At 47.8% G+C, this 21,606-nt stretch overlaps 1 protein-coding gene across 2 annotated transcripts in view; it reads right to left on the reverse strand.

The window, feature by feature from the left end:
* The window catches only part of PAIP2B (poly(A) binding protein interacting protein 2B), a 63,881-nt gene extending 47,832 nt beyond the window's left edge, over nucleotides 1-16,049 (reverse strand). Inside the window, exon 1 of one of the 2 annotated variants that reach the window (XM_043989269.1) lies at nucleotides 15,899-16,049. The gene's annotated coding sequence lies outside the window, so the exon portion shown is untranslated. Of the gene's footprint in view, nucleotides 1-15,782; nucleotides 15,805-15,898 lie in introns of those variants that run through there. The other variant, XM_043989274.1, reaches the window with a different exon arrangement.
* Nucleotides 16,050-21,606: the final 5,557 nt, after the last annotated feature.

Raw genomic sequence — 21,606 nt, forward strand, 5'->3', positions numbered from 1 at the left:
GTGTCAGAATCTCCCAAAGAATGTTCTGGCCTGGGGCCCTTCCTCTTCTCTCACCATACTCTGTAGAACTGCAAAATCTTTTCCACATTGCCTTCCCTACTAGAACGTAAGCTCCTTGAGAGCTTACATTATGTTTCCGTTATTTTTTGTTGTCTTTCACTGGGTCCGTAACCTAATGCCTGGCATATAGTAAGTGCTTAGAAATACTTGCTGACTGACTTTCTGAGCTCCCACCCATTTCCAGGAATTCTGTTAGGTCCATGTAAATAACCACCCAATCTACATGGATGGCCCGAAAAAATTTCTCACCAGAATTCCAGCTCCCACATATTCAACTTCCCTGCTTGATAGCCCACTGGAATAGGTCAAGAGGTCAGTTGATTATTTTCCCTCTTAATCTATCCATCCTCCTGAGTTTCAGACTTCTCACTGAGACTAGCACCCAGGCCCCCAACCTTGATGTCCTCCTGGACTCCGCCTCCCTAAGCATTAGCTATCAGGTCACATCAATGACACTCCTCTCAATCCTTCCCCTCACCTGGCCTGTGCCAACAGCCTCCCATCACGCTTCCTCACAGATGCCAATGGAATCTACCCAAGGAACAAGGCTGACCATGCTAAGGCCCTTCTCAAGAACCCCAGCGGCTGCTCCCTACAACCTGGTAAGCCTTTGCCTGGTGTTTTAAAGCTCTGCCCAGGCTGGCTCATGCCAGCCTCTCCCGGTTCAGGTCCTATTCCCCCTCTTCACACACTCTAGATTGAAGCCAAATCAGATACTCCTTGTCAAGCAGTTCACCAGGCCAGCCCTGCCAGCCCTGCTCTACTCTGCCTCTGAATCCTCTGAAACTCTGCTCAGCTGAGCCTCTTGAAGCCCGCCTTCCCCCGCACTGTTCTTGCCTCTTCAGATCACTCTGTGGGTAGTTGCTCACTCCTACATCATATTCTCTTTCCATAACATAACACAAGCTCCTTAAGTACATTTATCATTTTCTCTGGTGCCTTCAATGTAACACTTGTTTGAAAATGTTTCCTGAATTGAATCTAGCCTCCTGTAGAGTGGGACCCAGGCTGCAGCATTTATGTAACAGCTGAAGGTTTGCAAAATGCTTTGTAAACACAATCTTCTTTGCCCTTACAACAACCCTATTCTTCTTGTCATTTTTAAAGGTAAGGAAACAACAGGCTCTTGTCAGAGGTGAAGAGGCTAAGATGAGGAGGTGGGCTGGGAAGCCAAGTCTCTCCTGACCCCTCAGACCAGCATTTTTTCTATTCCAATGCACTGCCTTGAACCTCAGCACACGGGGATGTTCTGAGGGCTTTAGAAGACAGGGCAGTCTTCACCTTCAAAGAAAAGTGAGAATACAGATGAACACAAGAGAAAAACACAGAGAAAACAGCGCCACCACTATGTGGACACACAAAAGGAATCTACAACTAAAAATACAACTGAGGGGTTCGAAATACAGTACTATATAACCCGTGCTGAAATAAAAGCGATTAAGAAGGAAATGAAAAGAAATCAGCATCTTCCCATTTCCTGGATTTGTGTGAAAGAAGAGTACAGATGCAGGGACTTTATACACAATGAACAGGGAATCAGGCATTTCAGGGAAAAAGAATTTACTAAGATGCACGGACACAGAGCAATACACACTGAAGTAAGGGAGTCGTTCAGGATTGCCTGGTGAGCTCTTGAAAAGACAACTTGGACTGAATCTTGCCAGAGCAGTCCTGGAACCCATTTAATGTTATATAACTAACAATCCACTTTAAGATCAATGACACCAATCATTTTACTGACCAAGGGCCTTTCAACTAACCTGCCAGGGACAGGCAACTCCATCCACAAAAATGCCAAACTCTCTTCTCTGGCCTCCGTTCTCCCCCCAAATCCCCGAGGCCCCAGTGCCATGGAGTAATCATGAAAGCACAGAACTTGTAGACAATCGACGGGTTCACAAATGAAAGGTATGAGCTATGAAGATGAGTGGGAAGAAGGCAAGGTCCAGACTCTCAACCAAGGGTGACATGTGGCAGCCTTCCTAACCCCCAAATCTCTTCCCTGATGTTGTTGGGAATTCTACCAATGAGACATTCATTTGTATTCAGTAAGGATTATCTTTAAAACTATTCTCATGAGCTAAAAGCAGCTCAATCACAGGAGACAGAAGCCTGAGTCAAGTTACCTATTTCTGACAACTTGCAGAGCCCAGTGATCCTGTGGTTCAGTAGGGACAGGGGAAGGTCTGGGGAGAAAATGCCCCAAACTAACTCCCTATACGTGAAAGCTGCTTTGGGACAGTCACTCACTCAGAAAAAAGGAGGCGATTCTCTCCCTCATCTCTCTTGTGCCACCTGGCCCACAGCTGACAGGACTACAAACTGAAGAGACGTACTGTGACCCTGGGAAGGGACAGGCTTCGAGGGCCTTTCTGCACATCACTCAGCCATTCCCTCCGCCCCCTGCCTGTGTCTTTGCACACTGCCTCCCCCTCCCCAACTCCCCACACCCCCAATCTCGAATGCCCTTCCTCTTCAGCTCCACTTCTAAGGATCCCAAGCCCCCTTCAAAGACTGTGTGGGGAATCTCGGGCCTGCAGCACTGGCTGATCCCCCTGACACACTCACAGTATCAGGCATACGTACGCCTTTCTGTTTACATAGCAGAATCTAAGTGCTTTTAGAGCACAGACTGTGTTTGGTTGTTGGGGGAGGGGGGGGGGTGTCTACCTATGTAACGACTGGAATGACGCCACCTGCTGGAGACTTACTGTAGAAGAGTTCCACCCATGAAGCGAAGGTTTTTGAGGGCAAGACCAGGAGTCAGGAAGTGACGTGGGCTAGTGGGAGGAGGAAGGAAGAGACTGGCGCTCGGTCTCGGGCTCTTTCCTTTGGACTCTGGTGGAGAGCGGAGCTAGAAATGTGCTCTCCCTTTAATAGATAGGAATCTAGGCCTTTCTCTCTTTACCAAATTCTTATTCTCCTAAATAAATGCTTAAAAGTCTAACTCTTGCTAAAGCTTATAATTTATTGGCAACCACTCATTAGATATTTTAGACAGTTTAGCTAGAATTTTAGCCCTTAACACCTATCTTCTGCTGGGTCCTGTCCCCAGCAGTATTCTCAGCCTGGGAGATACCTCTGCCCCTGCGGCTCCCTCCTCTGAGTGCAGAATTCTTCCAGAGAATCTCTAAGGAAGGAGGCCAGGCTCACTTTTCTCCTCTGCTCTGTCTGCACTCTACCTTGTCCCCTTCTTCCCCCATCCTTTCCCCTGACACACAGCTTAATAAATGCTTGTCGATTGATTGTTATGGGCTGTCTTCGTCCATTCACATGAAAGCTTCCTGAAGGCAGGGACTGTCTTTTTGCTTGTATTTGTATCCCTGTTGCTTATTAGCACCGTGGCTGGCAGGGAGCAAGAGCTTCCCAAATGCTTTATCTGTGTATATACTCAGGCCTGAGTCAGTGCCTCACAGACAGCAAGCTCCTGATAAATGCTAGCTGGACTGGAATGATAATTCCTTTTAATTGGAAAATACATTCTGCGTTTCAAACATTTTTCTCACCCTAAACACAATTCCTTCCCAAGTCAGGTCCTGCCCTGATAGCCAATTTATATTAAAAATCAAGTTTTAGGCCAGCTAGGAAATCATGAATATGGTCACAGAATGAATTAACAGCACAGCCAATAAAAGAAATTAACAACTGTGGTTCTGATGGCCGTCCCTTCAAACAAACTGCAATGTTAATCAGCTACAAAAATGACCCTACTGACCTCTCCTTAGTAGCTTAAGAACTTGAGTCTTATCCTCCTGCTTAATAAGGACTGATTTATGCTGAATGATTAGAACATTAAGGCCGCACCGCAGAGCTTGAGGGGAGCTCCAGTGCACCCCCTCACTGCTTCATCTTTATATCAGCCATGGAAAGTTCTTGAGGATCTCCTACAACTCTTGGCACCAACCTGGGCCTATGCCAGGTGCTCAATAAAAAATACAGGGTGAGTCTAGAGCACTATATAAGTCCTGGCTCCTAATCTGAGGCAGGAACACCCCTGAAACCACTCCCCATTTCCACGAGGTGATGTCATGCCAGTCTCCATCCCCTCCCCCACCCCCAGTTCTGAGCCTTTGTAATGAGCACATCAAGTGAATGGCTTTTCCTAACTGGTTTGTGATGTTATCATCAACACAGCAGACTAACTAAGCGATCAGGGACACTTGGCCAAGACTCATTATTTCAGAAAGAGGAACATCCCCCACCCACTGAGTAGCTACCTAGTAATTTTCGGCACTTTGTGACACCAGCTCAAGCATCGTGAGAACCAGACAATAACCTGAACACCTGAAGACGCTCCTTGAAATGGCACACTGGCCCGGAGACCAGCCCTGCTGAAGCAGCAGGGCTGAAGGAAGCTTCAGGCAAGGATCCCAACACATACTCTAAGGAGAGACCTGCATTCCTAAGAACCAAGATGCTTCTGAAAACTGTTCTTGTCCCCGACTCCATCAATGGGTAAAGAGCCCCAGCCCAAGCGCTTCCACAGCAAGGGGGCAGAGGAACTGCAGGGTGTGCTACAAGGGCAGGAACCATAGCATCCAAGCCAGGTTCACTTGCAAAACCAAGCCCCACAAGGAACCTGCCTCTCCCCAGACTCCAAGGACTTGGAACAAGTGCCTGAGATCTTGGGAAGGAACAGAGAACCTGGCCAGGATCTGTGCTACTGCAGTGGGAGTTCCACCCCCAGACTGGCCTCCCGGCCTCCCAGCCGACCTCAAGAAGATCTTGCCAAGCACTCGGGAAGGGCGCCAGCCCCAGCTGTGGCGTCACGCTCCTTGGCTGGAACAGTTTGCCAGATGTGTCTAGACGGCAGGCTCCTGCTCCACCCTTCCTCTGAGCAGGGCACACCCCCTCCCCTTGCTCCTCCTCCTGGGGAAAACAGGGCAGATGTCAGCTTCCAAGAAGAGACCCCACCACAGAGAGCGGCACACGATCCACCAGGCTAGCCCCCGAAAGGCTTCCCAGAGCCATTTCTGACTGACAGCCGAGCAATGGAATCCGGGAGGCTCTAGCACAGAGAAGTAAACAGACGAGAAAAACTGGCTGAATTCTTCCAAGAAAGTCGCAGGTGTGGCTTCTGCTTTCAAAAGGAAAAGACAAAAAGTCCAGCAGGGAAGCTTGTTTTTTCCCATTTTAAAAGTATCAGCGAGGGGCAGCTAGGTGGCGCAGTGGACAGAGCACTGGCCCCAGATTCAGGAGGATGTGAGTTCAAATCCGACCTCAGACACTTGAAACTTACTAGCCGTGTGACCTTAGGCAAGTCACTTAACCTCAACTGCCTCACCAAAAAATATATATATATATATATATATATATCAGCACCTACCTCACAGGACTATTGTGAGGAACAAATACATTAAGAGCTTTGATGTAAAAGTTAACTATTCTTATGACATAACTATGGGCGTCATCTAGATAACATTCCATGAGAATTACTGACTGCACATTATGCTAGGTATCCATACCCTAAGATCCAGCCTCAGAGGCCACCCAAGGTGGCCCGGGGTGTGAGCACCATGGCATGGTCTTCGATCTCAGAATTTAGAACTCTTCCATTAGCACCACAATGTCTTCAACTGAGATGAGAAGAAGCAATCAAAGTACAGTGGAGATGCTTCATGGAGTCCGAGGACCTGAGTCGGAGTCCTAGGCCACTTAAACCGGTGGCCCTCAGTTTTTCTGTAAAATGAAAGCATCTCTAAGGTTTTTTCAAGCTCTAAATCTTCTATCCTATGGAGCTTATAAATTAAACACAATAAGAACGCCAAACTAGGTAGTGTGAGTATGCGATAGGGTTCTCCCTGTCCTCGATTCCACAAACACTCCATTTAATAATGGGCTGATTTGTGGCCACGCTCTCCCCTGGAAGCTTGATGTGAAAATGCAGCTCTGGGGTGTCACTGATCCTGTGGTCACTCACTAGACCAACCCCATGCGCTGGCAACCGAAGGCTGAATTTTCCATCATCTTTTTGCTCCAGTTTGCATGGTTCTAGCACTTCACGAGTGCAACATTTCCTAGGAACTGTGTTTTTATCATATGGTCATTAGCACCAGCACAAAAATGAGACTGCTTCTTTCTCTAGGGGCTAAGCCAAGGATGGTATGTTTTATCTTGATAATTTAGATGCAGATATTCAATTATAAAGGAAAATCCTTTACTTCATGTTGGATTGTTTCCCTGTAATATTCTTGGCTCTAACTTTAAGGGGAAAGTGACAAGGAAACAAGTTTTACCAAGGACTTAAGGGAGATTCCTGGGCTAAAACGTGGGCCAATATCCTACCCTTCTACATTCCGAGGCTGATAACCTTTAAGGATCTTTGTGATGATAACCCTCAGGCATCCCAATCCTGATTCATCAAAGAAAAAGTCAATTATATTTGGTATACATTGCTTACTAAGGCAGGAAAATGGGATAATAACGCAGTTTGGAGAGCTATTTCTCAATTTTTGAAGGGAGGTTGTAACTGTCAGTTAACAAAAATATACCATTTGTAGAGCATTCCTGTTTCAAGTTTTCTCATATCAACTTCATGGGGTGCAGAAGAACAAGAGAAAGCAAATTTCTGCTTAATTATAATGGCTCAGTCAACAAACATGGTTTAAGCTTTTCATGGAAGAAAACAAGGAGAGGCTTCTCACAAAAGGTGGGATGTTAGTGGAGACTTGAAGGAAGTCAGAGAGGTCAGGAGGTGGAGATGAGGAGAATGAGCATTCCAGTCCTGGGGGACAGCCAGAGAAATGGCCCAGGGTTTGGAAGGGGAAGGTCTTATTCCAGGAACAGCCAGGAGGCCAGCGCCGCTGGATCACAGAGTATGTGAGCAGGTAGCAAAGGACCAGATTATGAAAGGCTTCAGGACTAAACAAGATTCTACACTTGATCTTGGAAGGAATCAAGGGAGAAGAGGCAGGACATGGCAACATTTTGGATTCAGGGGTGAGAGTGAGGAGCTGGTGATGGTCAGACCAAGGTCATAAGCCTGGGTAACTGGGAAGATGATGGCACCTTTGTCAATAATAGGGAAGTTAGGAAGAGGGCAAGATGTGGGGGAAAGATAAGGAGTTCAGCTTTGTATGTGTCTAGTTTAAGATATCTATGGGACATCCAGTTCTAGATACCAAACAGGCAGTGGGAGATGGGAGAGTGGAAGTTTAGGAAGAGGTTAGAAGTCAGAGCTGTATAAGTAGATGTGAGAATCGACAGCAGAAAGATGACCATTGAATCCATCGGACCTGATGAAATCAAGAAGCAAAATAGTATAGAGGGAGAAGAGAAGAGGGCTAAATCACATACATTAGAAAGGAATCCAAATAGAAACTCTGTCCAAGTCATTCCACTGTGTCCACTCATGCCCCGATGGATTAATTATGCTTCCTGATAGCTTTGGGCACCACATAGGGCCCATTCAAATGTGTTCAATGACACTTCGGACCCCTAAGGACAAAACACAGTACCCTGCACACAGTAGATCCTAAATAAAGATTAAAATTTAATCTTTGACTCGGCACAATTCCAGGGAGATGGACACCATCTTTACTTTGGATGGCAGATAGCCAAACAACCAGTTTAGCACACTAGCTAAGTGTCAAGTGTTGCCTATTCCTGCTACTTTTTAAAATCTCACATCACTATTATTTCAGAGTCCTCTAAGAGAAAGCAGCATTTGGGTTTTCTTCACCGAATAAAAGCAACATTTTTACTCATTCCTTCTTGGCATTGATTAGGTCCTTACTATGTGCCAGACCCTGCTCTCAAAGAGTTTATATTCTAACAGAAGACAACCACACATCTGGAAGAGTGGGGGACAGGAAGGTGTATTTTGATGAACAAAGTCATGGAGATAGTGAGTGGAGTCACAAAACAATGATCTGACGTGTCCTTTCCCAATATGGTAAAGACAATTTGGTGACTGCAGTCAGAACTGAGGGCAGCATGGTGAGAAGACATGGGAGAACAGCAGCATGGAGAGCTAGACATGGTCAATCGGCAGCCCAGGGAACCAGGGTGGGTCGGTGACGTGCCTGGCAGAAGGTGGAGTCTAGATCACAGGAGCAGAACATGACAGAAAAGCTTGGGGTCAGGCCAGAAATGATGAGAGTTGGCCCATCAGAGGGCCAGGGACTTTAGCACAACGTGCGGGAGAAACAGATGAGAAAGTGGAGGGATCCTTGACCTCGAGAAGCAAATAAAAACCTATACACAGCAGCTGGAGGGAGGGGGAGAGAAATGTGGCTGGGAGTGCTGTCAGAAGGGCCACTAGCAGGAAGTCAAGGAATGAAGAAAGAGAGAGAGAGAGAGAGAGAGAGAAGGACCGGTCAAGAACGATTCAAACTGTGAACCTGGGCTAATAGAAAGAAGCACAACAGAACCCTCAATGGTAACAGGGAAGTTAGAAATGTAGGCGGGCCAGAAGACAGGGAGAGAGAATGAGCTCTTTGAGCAAGCTGCTTTGAAACGTCAACAGGACGGGGCTGGAACTGTCCGACAGTTGAGCAAACACCACATGAAGGGAAAATTAAATCAGTTTTTATAGGCAGGAGAAAGAGAGGTAGAATCCTCCCCATTTCAAAAGTCAGAAGGTGAGTTCATTAATAATGACATGGTAGAGTTCCTTTCGCAATGCATTAGAACAGGGGCAGCTAGGTGGTGCAGTGGATAGAGCACCGGCCCTGGAGTCAGGAGGACCTGAGTTCAAATCCAGCCTCAGACACTTAACACTTTCTAGCTGTGTGACCTTGGGCAAGTCACTTAACCCCAATTGCCTCACCAAAAAAAAAAAAAAAAAAAAACCACAATGCATTAGAACTGTCATTTACAATCCCGGACGGTATGGAAGCTTTACACATGTATTAGACCTTAACATACAGCTTCACAAACCTTGTCACTATAATAGAAATAAGTGTAATACCACACGGCAAGGTAGAGAGCCCTTCTCTTTACCAAAGCCAACTTTCTACATGCCCAACATTCCGTCCCATCTCCTCCAGCAGATGTCACTTCCATAATCCCCACTCTGACCCTAATCTTCAAGCTCTTTCTGTCTACTGGCTGCTCCCCCACTCCCTACAAACATACCTGTGTCTCCCTAATCCTCAAATAACCTTCAGTTGGCCCATCCATCCTCGCTCCTTTCTACTGGAGAAGACGGCCATCCACAATAGGTGCCTACACTTCCTTTCCCCTCACTCTCTTCTGAACTCTTTGAAGTCTGGCTTCTGACATCATTCAAAAGAAATGGCCCTCTCCAAAGTTACCAGTCCCCTCTTCATTCTGGCAAATCCCAATGGCCTCTTCTCAGTCCTCATCCTTCTTGACCTCTCTACGCACCCTTGCCACTGTCCATCACTCTCTTCCCCGGGACGCTTCTCTAGGTTCTCAGGACTGCTCTCTCCCAGCTCTGCTCCTGCCTGTCTGACCACTCCTTCTCAGGGCTCTGTCCTGAGCCCTCTGCTCTTCTCCCTCTGCACTATTTCACGTGGTGATTGCATCAGCTCCCTTGGATTCAATGCTCATCTCTATGGTTTTGATTCGCAGATCTATTTATTAAGCTGGAGCCTCTTGGCTGAGCTCCACTCTGGCATCGCACCAAGATGTCTACTGGACATCTCCAACTGGATGTCCCACAAACATCCTGAACCAGATACATGCAGAACTGAACTCATTTCCCCCTAACACCTTCCTCTCTTCCTAACTCCCCTATTTCTGTCAAGGGCACCACTGTCCTACCAGTTATTCAGACTCAAAACCTAACTGTTTTCCTCGATTCCTCCCTCCCTTTCTCTCCCTCTCCAATCTGTTGCCAATTCCTATCAAGTTGATCTTCTTCCTGTCTCTCCATATGCCCGTTCTCTGCTCTGACACTGCCACCTGTCCAAGGCAGCCCTCCATCACTTCGTGCCTGGCCTACTACAGTAAGCTGCTGGTGGGTCTTTCTGCCACAAGTCTCTCCCAACTCCAGCACATCCTCTCCTCAGCTATCAAAGGTCTGACTATTTATTCAGTAAACTCCAGTGGCTCCCTATTTCCCCGAGGATCAAAATATAAAATCCTCTATGTGGCTTTTAAAGCCTTCCCAACCCGCTCCTTCCTCACCTTCAAGTCTTTTTACACCTGCCTCCAGGACTTAGCACAGTGCCTAGCACATAGTAGGCACTTAATTAGGGCTTTCCGACTCATTCTCCTCTGAATACCCTTGATGTGTGGCAGCACTGGTGGGGCTACCTTGCTCTTCCTCGTGCGATCTGCAGATTCCAGGCATTTTTGCTGGCCAGTCCCCTGGCCTGGAACACTTCTCTGGTTTCTTTCAAGTCTCAGGAAATCCCATCTTCTGCAAGACTCCTTCGCCGTGTTCTTTCCTTCCGTTATCATCACACTGGACCTGGAGTCAGGAAGGCTGAAGCTCAAATCCCCCCTCAGACACTGAGTAGTTGTGCTAACCCGTCTTCCTCAGTGTCCCCATGTGTAAAAATGGAGGTGATGATAGCACCCATCTCCCAGGGTTGTTGGGAGGGTAAAATCAGGTCACCTTCAATCACTCTAGAAAGCCCAGTGACCATCAGCAATCAGAGTTTTGGGGATATTGTCTCTCCTGTTAAACTGTGAAACTGTTGAGATCAGGAACTGTTGCTGCCTTTCTTTGCATCCCTTAGTAATGTATGGCACACAGACAAGGTGAGTAATAAATGTTTACTAACTAAAAGTTTACTGACTTGACTTGAACTATCTGTCCCAAATATACACACTAACATACTAATTCGACAGACTGGCCACCCACCTACATAGAGATGAGAGATGTTTTTTAAATGTCCAAAGTGTTAATACTCCAAAGAAAGCCTCAGGAGTCATCAATACTTTTTCTAACCCATTCCCTCACATATCCCTATCCTGTTAGGAATCCCATACAGTTTTAGTCCCATAAAAAATCTTTCTGGCAGTAATTCAACTCTGACCTGCCCTCTTGCTCTGAGCATCATTTAGAATTAATTTTTAAAGTTCATACAAAAGTGAGAATTTGGAATTTTTTTTTTAAGTGAGGCAACTGGGGTTAAGTGACTTGCCCAGGGTCACACAGCTAGTAAGTGTTAAGTGTCTGAGGCCAGATTTGAACTCAGGTACTCCTGACTCCAGGGCCGGTGCTCTATCCACTGTGCCACCTAGCTGCCCCGAGAATTTGGAAATCTTAGTACTTATCAATAGTAAGTCAGAGTTTCTCGACAGTTGCTTCTATGGGAAACAAAATCATCTGTTTCTTCCACAGCCTTATTAATACTGACACACATAGCTTCTCTCATACACATGAAAAACAAGATGCCAAACTGTAATGAAGGCCCTCTGAAAAAATCTAGCAAAAACAATCGAATGCTGTATTCATCTATAACATGACAGAATTTGGAGAAGGAAACTTACTGGGGGGAAAAAGCAGTTGGAAACAGATATACATACATATATAAGAAGAGACCCTTCTAGTCTCTCCCTTCAAAGGTTTGCAAAACTCCCCAAACAATTAAATGGCATGCCTTTAGCTCACCTTAATTTTCATAAGACATTGTTTGCAGGTACTGTGACCCTGCCCCATCTTACCAGGGGCATGCAATTCACGTAATGCTAAGCACATTGCTCTGGCAAGGTGACAGAAAATTAGTCACTACAGTCCAAGGGAAAACAAGTGTTCAGGTGAACAGAGCAGCAGATTAACTGAAACCAAATAATTGGGCTACTCAGCCCAGAAAGATGAGGCTTCTGTCTGAATGGATTTCAGAATCCCAATAATAAACAATAATTAGATCTCTTTTGATATCAGAAGACAAGACTCCTATATTGAACTGGTTTCTAATTCCAAATACTAATTCCTTGACCATTTTGGTAGTCTTCCTTGAAAATCTTTTTTTTTTTTTCCAAATGAGAAAACATTTTTTAAAAGGAAAAAGGTTTATTTCTCTGGAAAAAGCAAACATAGCCCCCTAAGAGGTCCTAAGAGTGAAAGGGATCTTGACTTGGAGTCAGAAGGCCTAACCCAACCCTTGCTCTGCTCTGCCACCTACAACCCCTGGAAGTCCCTGTTTCCTCATCTATAAAATGAAAGAAACCAGCCGACCCACAAGGTCTAAATACTATAACACGAGACTTGATCACATCAACTTTTTTTCCCAAATAAAAACTAAATTCCATATAATGGAGCCCAAAGTCTTTAACATTCATACAGCTGGGGAAGCCAACTGCTTGTTCCTCTGACAAGGAAATGAAGACATGGCTGCTACCAGATTCCCCAAGAGGCACCACACCAGAGAAATCACATGATCTAACTCCCTTTTGTGGAGTGGCTGGCTGCTCAATGAAATTCAATCCATACTCAACTACAGCTTTTACTAGAACGGCAATTAAATTCCCCTATCCCAGCATGGCTAAGGAATATAAACTTCAATGAATCAATCTCAACCAATAATGTATGTCTTTGTCCTTATTAATTTATAAGTCTCTAAAGATAGCTATCCGGTGCAACAGGTAACAGTGTTCTCACGATTTAATACATTTAAATATGAATAGGACCCAAATACTCCACAGATGCATAGCTTTTCCTAACTGATCATGATTTTTTTGTAAGCACCTACTGTGTGCTAAGCACTATGCTAGGCCTGTGAAGTCCTGATCTCTACCCTTACAAAGAAACTTGCATTTGATCTGGAGAACCAAGACTAACCCATGTAAAACATTCAGAGAACACCGTAAGAATAAATGCTTGTTCAATTTCATGATACAGATAAGTGAAATTTAATTAAGACAAATGAAAATGTTATACATGATTTCAAAAAGTCCACTTCATAAATATCAGATAAGGGAAGCATGGCAAGACAACAATTTGGGGAAAAAAAAAACCCACTCCAGGCTTTGGTTGACTTCAAGTTCAATCTGAGTCGAGAGCATGATACAGCGGTGGTCCCCAAACACAAACGTGATGTTGGGCTGCATTTAAGGAGGAGGTGCCTGGGGGAGGGAGGCAGTAACCGCTGTAGTCACGGCAGAAAGGGAATATTGCCAGCAGCTGGGAAGTGGCCTTTGAAGAAGGGCACTGATAAGCCAAAGACTGTCCAGGAGGGCAGGGCAGCAAATGAGAATCAGCCCAAGGAGTGGGGTGCTGTTGGCCTGGAGAAGAGAAACCTGGGGGGAGGGGAGAGGAGGGAAGCCCACCTGGGAGACGTGGCCCACGACGGCAGAGGCAGAGGACACGTGCTGTAGGAGAGCCGAAGTGGGGACGGGAGGCGTCTGGGGGCCGTGCATTTCCCTCACTGGCTCGCCAAGCAAAGGCCGATGTCACAGAAATGGAACCTGGCCAGCACCGACTGGACTCGGTGGCCTCCAAGCACCCTTCCAAACCAGACTCTGCCAGAACGTTCCAAAAAGGTATAAAACCAACCAATCTGGGCCGACACCTTCACACAGGCCCTGATGCTGGAACAATCTAGAACACGAGCAGTGAGAAGGCAGAAGGGAGGAGGGTGGAAGCACAGGCTTATGGGACCAAAGGGCAAGAGCAGAGGGTGAGCGTCCGGGGGCGCCCTAAGTCCTCCAGGGGACACATGCACAAAGCGAGTTTCGGGGAGCTTTCAGAACCCCACGACTCCCCGATGGTACAGGTAAAGGACAAGTCTGTCTGTGTTGTCGAAGCAAGCACTAAGTGGACTCATCCTCATACAGAACTTCAGAGTAGAAAAGAAGAACTCCATGGTCTACTGACTATGATCGGCTTCGTCCTCACACGCTACCTATGGGTCAGAAGCAACGGCTTCACTAAAGGCCATAAGCAAATGTTTAGCTGAACAATTGTCCTTTTCAACTCAGTTGAATTAAGTTAAATATTCTGATCTCTGTAAGCGGCGGCATGAGATTACTTTAGCAAGTGTGGGGAAGTGGAAAGAGTGAGAGGTCCTGGGTTCAAATTCAGACTCTGCCACTTCTTAGAACTATGAAGTCACTGAACCTCTCTGGGCCTCCCTTTCCTCAGCAGTAAAACAATGGGGCTGGGCCAGGCCAGCCCCAAACTGATGCTCCTACAATTGGCTTTAGAAAATTCAGCAAAAACTAAACAGCAATGCAGGACAGAGAATGACTGCCTAAGCACATGGGCTGAGCTTGACCATTCAAGAAAATTGCAGAGCAGCTTACTCAGAGTAAGGGCAGGTGTGGTGTAGCAGCGCGGCCTGTGGATCACAGAGGCACCCCCTCCACTTCTTGTAGGCCCCCACCCCCACCCCTGACAGCCTCTGGGGCCTGCAGGCTGCCCCACCACTTTTTGATTTAATGATAAAACCTGTCATAGAATGTCTGTAGCTTTAGAGACCTGCACTGAGCAGGCACTTTTCCCGCGGCTGGTTTCAATTGTGCCTGGTTCAAACATATGGACTGTAAGTACAACGTGTCAGCTCCGGCCCTTCTTTCAGACGCGGTTTGTTATTTTACAATATTAACTATGAAAAGTACTGTGAACAACCACTCCTGACTTTGTTTTCACCTAAATTCACAAGTCTCATCTTTTCAAAAGGGCCAAAGGTAAGTGTATGGGGATCGGGGAGGAGAGAGCAAGGGGATTCCCCTTCCAAAAGCTCTGCCTGTGGCAAACAGCCCCCATTCTGCCACTGAGCCGGGACAACCCAGATCCGTCTGGTAACCCGCGGGAGGAAGCAGCGCTTGGCTGAAGAGCACAATGCGGGGTTTTCACCAAAACACTAAAAGGGAAAGACCCCAGAAGGCTCCGATTTATCCTACACTCCTCTTTCATTCCATATGGTGGGGAATCGGCATGGTCTGGTGGCGAAAGGAACACTTCGGGTCCTCCCAAACCGGTTAGGCCATTCGGAGGGATCGTGTGGGGGCACGTCTGCTAAATCGTGGGCCGGAGCCCCCCAAGACCCCGACGGGCCCCCAGCTCCGGGCCGCCCGTAGCGAGGGCTGCGGATGCTCCTCGCTGCCTTCCCATTCATGCCCCAGCACATGCCCACCTCCTCCCAGCCGCGGCGCAGCCCCTCACTCTCACCCCGAGAGTCAACCCTTGGTGTAAGGGTCTGTCCCAAAGGGGGTGCGGGGAGTGGGGGAATGGGGTGGAGAAACCTGAGAAGGTGAGAAGAGAAGCGACACACCGGGAGGGAAGGAGACCCGGGCTTCGGCCAGCCACAGAGGCTGCAGGGGGAGAAGAGAACGGAGGGCAGAAGGGGAGTGACGAATGTCCAAGCTCCCCCCCAAAGGTCCCCGAGCCCCTTCCTCTCTGGGGAAGAAAGTTTGGTGATGAACATGCATTGAGCACAGGGTTTGGGGCTAGCGGAGCGTTCAGAAATCATCTGCAAAGTGGGGTGAGGGAAGAGCTCAAAAGACCCGGGTGCGAATCCCCCCCTCGGACCTCTTACTAACTTTGTGGCCCTGAGCCTCAGTTTCCTCCCCTGTAAGATCAGGGGCTAGGAACCCAATGACCTCTAAGGTCCCGCTCTAAATCTGAGGTCCTGGCATCTAGGCTCCCGGCTTTACAGATAAGGAAACTGAGGCCGAAGGACGCTATAAAACACTTGGTCAAGGTAAGTAGCTGCGCCGGGATTCGCACTCAGCTCCGACGGCTGGGGGGGGGGGTCTAAACCGCGCGCCCATTCTGGGAAGCCGGGCGGGGGCGGAATCCCGAGCGCGCGCCGCCGCCCCGGAGCCCGCGCGCACCCGCGCCGCCCCCCTCCCCTCCCCACCTGCCTCGGGGGCGCGTCCGCGGGACCGGAGGGCGCGCGCCGAACCCGGGAGCACGCGGCGGGGGGCGCCCAGCGGTCGGAGCGGAGCGGCGTGCGCCGCGCAGGCCCCTCCTCACCTGGGCCGAGAAGAGGCTTCTCCGCCCGCCAGGAGTCCGCCGCCCTCGTCGCCGTCACTGCCACCGCCGCCGCGGCCCTCAAGCACCAAAAGGGGAGCCTGAGCTCCGGAGCCCTCGCTGCTCTCGCCGCCGCCGATACCACTAGCTCCGTTACCACACTCGGCACACTCGCCTCGCACCCCGCCCCCGCGCCCGCCCTATTGGCCGTAGCTCGCCGCCCCTCTGGCCCCATTGGGTCGAGGGGACTGCCGTTCGGCCCCAGCGACGGAGAATCCCTAGCTCGGATTGGCCGAGATGCGAGTGTCTCCCCGCCCCTTCAGTTGACCCGTCCCGGCTGCTGGTTGGTTATTGTAAACGTCATTCCGCCCCCTCACTCCGACACTCTGGTTTTCTGGCGGGGGTCCCCTTCTGGGAGGAGCTTGACCACTACGGAAAGGCTGTCATTGATTGGCTAAAACCAGACTACGCCAACCCGGATCCGGGATTGGCCCGGGGGTTAATTCGGTCCCCACGTGGGGGAGGAGCCCTGGGCAACAAGTACCTTTGGGGATTTGTTTACACAGGCTCCTGCCCAGTTCGTGGTTCTATTGGTCCAAGGGGCTGCCATTCTGATCCGGCCTAACCAATCAGTATTGAGAAGGCTCTGAGTTAGGAGGAGGATCTTGATGGGATTTCCCCGGTTGTCAAAATTGTACTGAGAACGTGAAGTGACGTCTCTGCTTCTCTCGCCTAGAAGCAGCCGGGAGCGAGGAGCCGGAGCTTCCTGACGCCGGGCAGAAGCACGGAGGCTTCCGTCGCCTGCGTGGCAGAAGCAAGCGAAGGCTGCAAGCGCAGCTCTCCATGGCCGAGACACGGGCACTTGTGGCAAAGTCTGTAAATCTACTTCCATTTTCCCTGCGACTCGTGCTAGGCAGCTGGGTGGTGCAATGGTTAGAGCGCCGGACTGAGAATGGGACACTTAGCAGATGCGCGACCCTGCGCGTCAATGCACCCAACATCTGTTCCCCTCAGCTGTCCCCATCTGGAAGATGAGGGTAATAATAGCAACCCCTCCTCCCAGGGCTGTCGTGAGGATTAAATGAGATGTTTATTGCTATCTGAACCTTTGCAAATCCCTTAACCTCAAAGAAGCTCAGTATCCTCATGTACAAAATGAAGGGATCGGGCTTGGTGACATCCACGCACCCTCCCGTCACTAAATCTATGATCCAAGGATCAACACGGGCAAAGCCAAAATGCCTCCCTTCTTAAATTATCTCCAATTTTCTAGTGGTTTGCCTGTTTGCCCCCTTTAGATGGCCCCTCCTTGATCCTCACGGACGGTCTTTTGCCTTTCTATTCTCAGCACTTTAGCTCCATATCTATCACACAGTAGGCATTTAATAAATGCTCGTTGACTGACTGATGGACGGAGATACTGCTTTGAGAAATAAGAGGTGAGAGCCCCACCATTTTCTGCCGGAGTCAGATCATGCCTAGAATGTTGTTCAGGGTCCCGCATTTTAGGAATGTCAACGGGACTAGAACGTCCTCTAACCTGTGACTGGCCGGAGCCGAAGAGAGCAGGCTAGAGACAGGAGGGTCAGGAATTAAAGAGAAGTTTTGTTTTCAAAGTGAGGAAAACGGCTTGCAACCGAGGACACAAGTGCCATCCCCTTCCCTGATGGGGAGGCCCCAGGCAGTGTGGGGAGATCCCAATACTTAGACTAGCCGCTGTGCAAAGAGCTGTAACCCTGACAGTGAGGGGTAACTGCAAGAATGTGACAAGTTTGATTCATTACAGGACTTTCCGAGTTTATCCTGTGCTTGTCTGGCTCCAAGAACCCCTGGTAAATTATGTGATTTTGCCAGAGGGTGAGATCATACGGACAGTGATTGCAAAGGATTGTTGTCTTGCCAAGCTCAGGGCACAGCTTGCTTGCTGGGCCTTAGCTCTGGAAAACAGGGCCCTCCTAATATTTTGTCAGGAGGGATATTGATACATGGGGAGCCTTTGGAAGTGGGCAACCAGGAAACTGGGGATGTTTGGCCTGAAGTAGAAGAGACTTGGGGCGGTCATGTCACATCCAAGAGGGATTTACTTGTTTTTCTTGGCCATAAAGTTCAGACCTAGGAGCACTGGCGGGGGGAGGGTTGGCAGGGCAGAGAAGGAGTTGAAAAGCACCAAATTTAGGCTTCACTAAGCCAAAAGTTCTGAACCTTTTTGTGTTGGCCTCAGTTCCCTCATCTGTAAAATGAGCTGGAGAAGGAAATGACAAACCACTCTAGTATCTTTGCCAAGAAAGACAACCTTTGTCACAAGGAGTCAGACAATACTGAACAACAACAGTTCCTTATCACCTCTAGGATCAAATAAAAATTCTCTGTGGTGCAAAGCCCTCATGTCCAACCCCCTCCTACCTTTCCAGTCTTATTTCCTCCTCACATACTCTTCAAGCTGGTGACACAGGCTGTTTTGCTATACCTCTCACAAGCTACTCCATCTCTTGAGCGGACATTTTCTTTTTTTCTTTTTCTTTTCTTTCTCTTTCTTTCTTTCTTTTTTGCTGGGCAATGAGGGTTAAGTGACTTGCCCAGGGTCACACAGCTAGTTAAGTGTCAAGTGTCTGAGGTCAGATTTGAACTCAGGTCCTCTTGAATCCAGGGCCAGTGCTTTATCCACTGCGCTACCTAGCTGCCCTCCTGAGCAGACATTTTCACTGGCTGTGCCCCCATGTCAGGGACACTTTCTCTTCTCTCCACCTCCTGCCTGTCTTAGAGTCTGAGAACAAGAAGCCTTTTCCAATTCCCCTTTACACTAGTGTCTTCTCTCTGTTGATTATCTGCAATTTATCCTGTCCATGGCTCCCCCTTCGATTATATGTGAGTTCTTTGAAAGCAGGAACGATTTTTTGCCTTTTTTGTATCCCCATCACTTAGCATAGTGTCTGGAACATGACAGGAACTTAATAAAAAATGTTTATTGAGTGTCTGATGATCCTGTAGGTGCCTTTGACATCTTTTGTGGGTTTTGTGGGGTTAAAAAAATGACTGTCCTGTTCCCAATGCATACCTGGTGTATTTATACATGAACTGGAGGCTCTCATCTCCTCATTTGGGGAGACCTAAGCACGAGCCACACCAGCACTATGTTAGCAATTCGAGATGGCAGCAATGAGACCATGATAACAAATCATCCTCATGGAGGTCAGCCCCCGGTATTGGACTTGATCCATGTAAGTCCTGAGTCTTGGACAGAGCTTGGGCTAAGGGATGCTTATAAGCTTATATAATATGGAGACATGGCCTTGGAAAGAACAAGTCACCTGTTTGCCTTAGATAAGTAGAAATGTTGCCTGATAAGCAAGAGGGAAACTGCTGAGGTAATTTATCTGGCTGTATAGTGCCATTGGACTGGGAAGGCAGACAGCAGCCCCACAGCTCCTATGCATTTCTCTGCTGTGGGCCAGTCTTTGGTTGATGCTTGTAAAGCTGTTGTAAGAAACTGGTTCCTGGGAGGCACAGAAGGCAGCAATGTGCGGCCCAATGTGCGGACTCAATTTGTTACAAGGGAGGGTTTTAAAAAACAACTGGAATTGGGAGGAGATGGAGGGTTGTGATCCAGCTACCAAATGCTTTAGAAATATCAGTAGTTCACCATTAGAAGGGTCAGGGTCAGGGTTTATTTTTGAAATATAGTACAGTCAATTTAGAGCTCCAAGGACTCATCTGGTTTGAGTCCCTCATTTTACATTGATGACATTTACATTATTTATGCTTATGAAAAACTGAGGCCCACAGAAGGGAATAGCTTTGCCCACAGCCACACGGCTAGTCAGGGGCAGAACTGGGATTTGGATCCCATTCCTCTGACTCCAGATTCACCATTCTCCTAATAATTACTCCATGACATATATTTGCCCAAAGGCAGGGGATCCACTGCTCATTCAAAAGCGGACTGAAATTTTCTGGATTATATGGCAAAGGAAGGTTATCCGCCAGGAGTTAGAGGACACCTCATTGTCCTCCATAAAGGTAAAGGAAATAGATTGTCCTGAGACAGTCACACTGGGGCTCACACTCTCTCTCTTCTCTCTCTGTCTCTCTCTCTCTCTCTCTCAGTCTTTGCTGACAAGATTCTTGCCAGAGTCCTCCTTGATAGGCTGAAACTTCACTTGGGAAATGATCATGTACTAGGGAGCCAGTGTAGCCTCAGAAAGGACTGAGGAACAGTCCATATGGTGTTTGCTGCCCAACAACTCCAGAGAAATACCAGCAACAGAACAGAGGTCTGTACACAATGTTTGTAGACCTGACCAAGGCCTTTGATACTGTCGGTCATGAGGGTTCATGGCAAATTTGGTTGCCTAGAGAAGTTCATCGGTATTGTTCATCAGTTTCACAACCACATGCCTGCCTGGGTTCTGGATAATGGATGATACTCTCATCCTTTCCCAATGACTAATGGAATGAAACATGACTGTGTTCTTGCTCCCATGTTTTTTAGCATGATGTTTTCAGCAATGGTTTTTTTTTTTTAATTTTTTTTTAGTGAGGCAATTGGGGTTAAGTGACTTGCCCAGGGTCACACAGCTAGTAAGTATCAAGCGTCTGAGGCCGGATTTGAACTCAGATCCTCCTGATTCCAGGGCCAGTACTCTATCCACGGCACCATCCAGCTGCCCCTTCAGCAATGTTGTCAGAAGCCTTCAGTGAGAACAAAAATAGCATCAAAGTCATCTACTCCACTGATGGTAAATTATTTAACTTGAAAAGGCTACAAGCCAAGACTAAAGTGGAAGGAGAGTTGGTGCATTGTTTTTTGTTTGCAGATTATTATGCAATTCAATGCAGCTTCTGAAGCCGAAATGTAACAAAATATAAATAAATTCTCTACTGCTTGTGTTAATTTTGTCCTAACAACTAACCCCAAGAAAACACAGATGCTCCACTAGCCAGCACCACACCATCCATATGTGGAACCACCATTTACAGCAAATGGAAAAGTTTTGAATACTGTGGATAAGTTCACTTACCTTGGCAAAATACTTTCCAGGGATGTACATATAGATGATGAGGTTGACACATGCATTGCCAGAGCTAACTCAGTGTTTGGGAGGCTCCAAAGGAACATGTGGGAGAAAAGAGACAGCCTACAGGGCCACAGAGCCATTGTGCTGACCTCAATGTCGAATGCCTGTGAAATCTGGACAGTCTACCAGCGCCTTGCCAGGAAACTGAATCTCTTTCATTTGAATTGTCTTAGGTAGATTCTGAAGATTACCTAGCAGAATTAGATACCAGACACTGAGGTCTTCGTCTCAAGCTAAACTGTCAAGCAGAGATGACAGCTCCAACGGGCTGGCCACATTGTTCGAATGCCAAATGTACGCTTGCCTAAAAGACTATTTTATGTCACACAAGGCAAGTACTCACATGGTGCTCAAGGTTTCTCTGAAGAACTTTGAAATCAGTTGCATGACATGGGAGACACTAGTACAAGACAGCCCATCATGGCATGCCTGCCTGCATCAAAGAAAGCACTGAGCTCTGTGAGCAAAGCACAATTGAAGTAGCTTAAAAGAAACTTGAGATGCACATTTTTTTTTGGTGAGGCAATTGGGGTTAAGTGACTTGCCCAGGGTCACACAGGTAGTAAGTGTTAAGTATCTGAGGCTGGATTTGAACTCAGGTCCTCCTGAATCCAGGGCTGGTGCTCTGTCCACTGC

This window comes from Dromiciops gliroides, chromosome 2, assembly GCF_019393635.1.
Source record: "Dromiciops gliroides isolate mDroGli1 chromosome 2, mDroGli1.pri, whole genome shotgun sequence".
In the NCBI taxonomy this organism is placed as follows: Eukaryota; Metazoa; Chordata; class Mammalia; order Microbiotheria; family Microbiotheriidae; genus Dromiciops; species Dromiciops gliroides.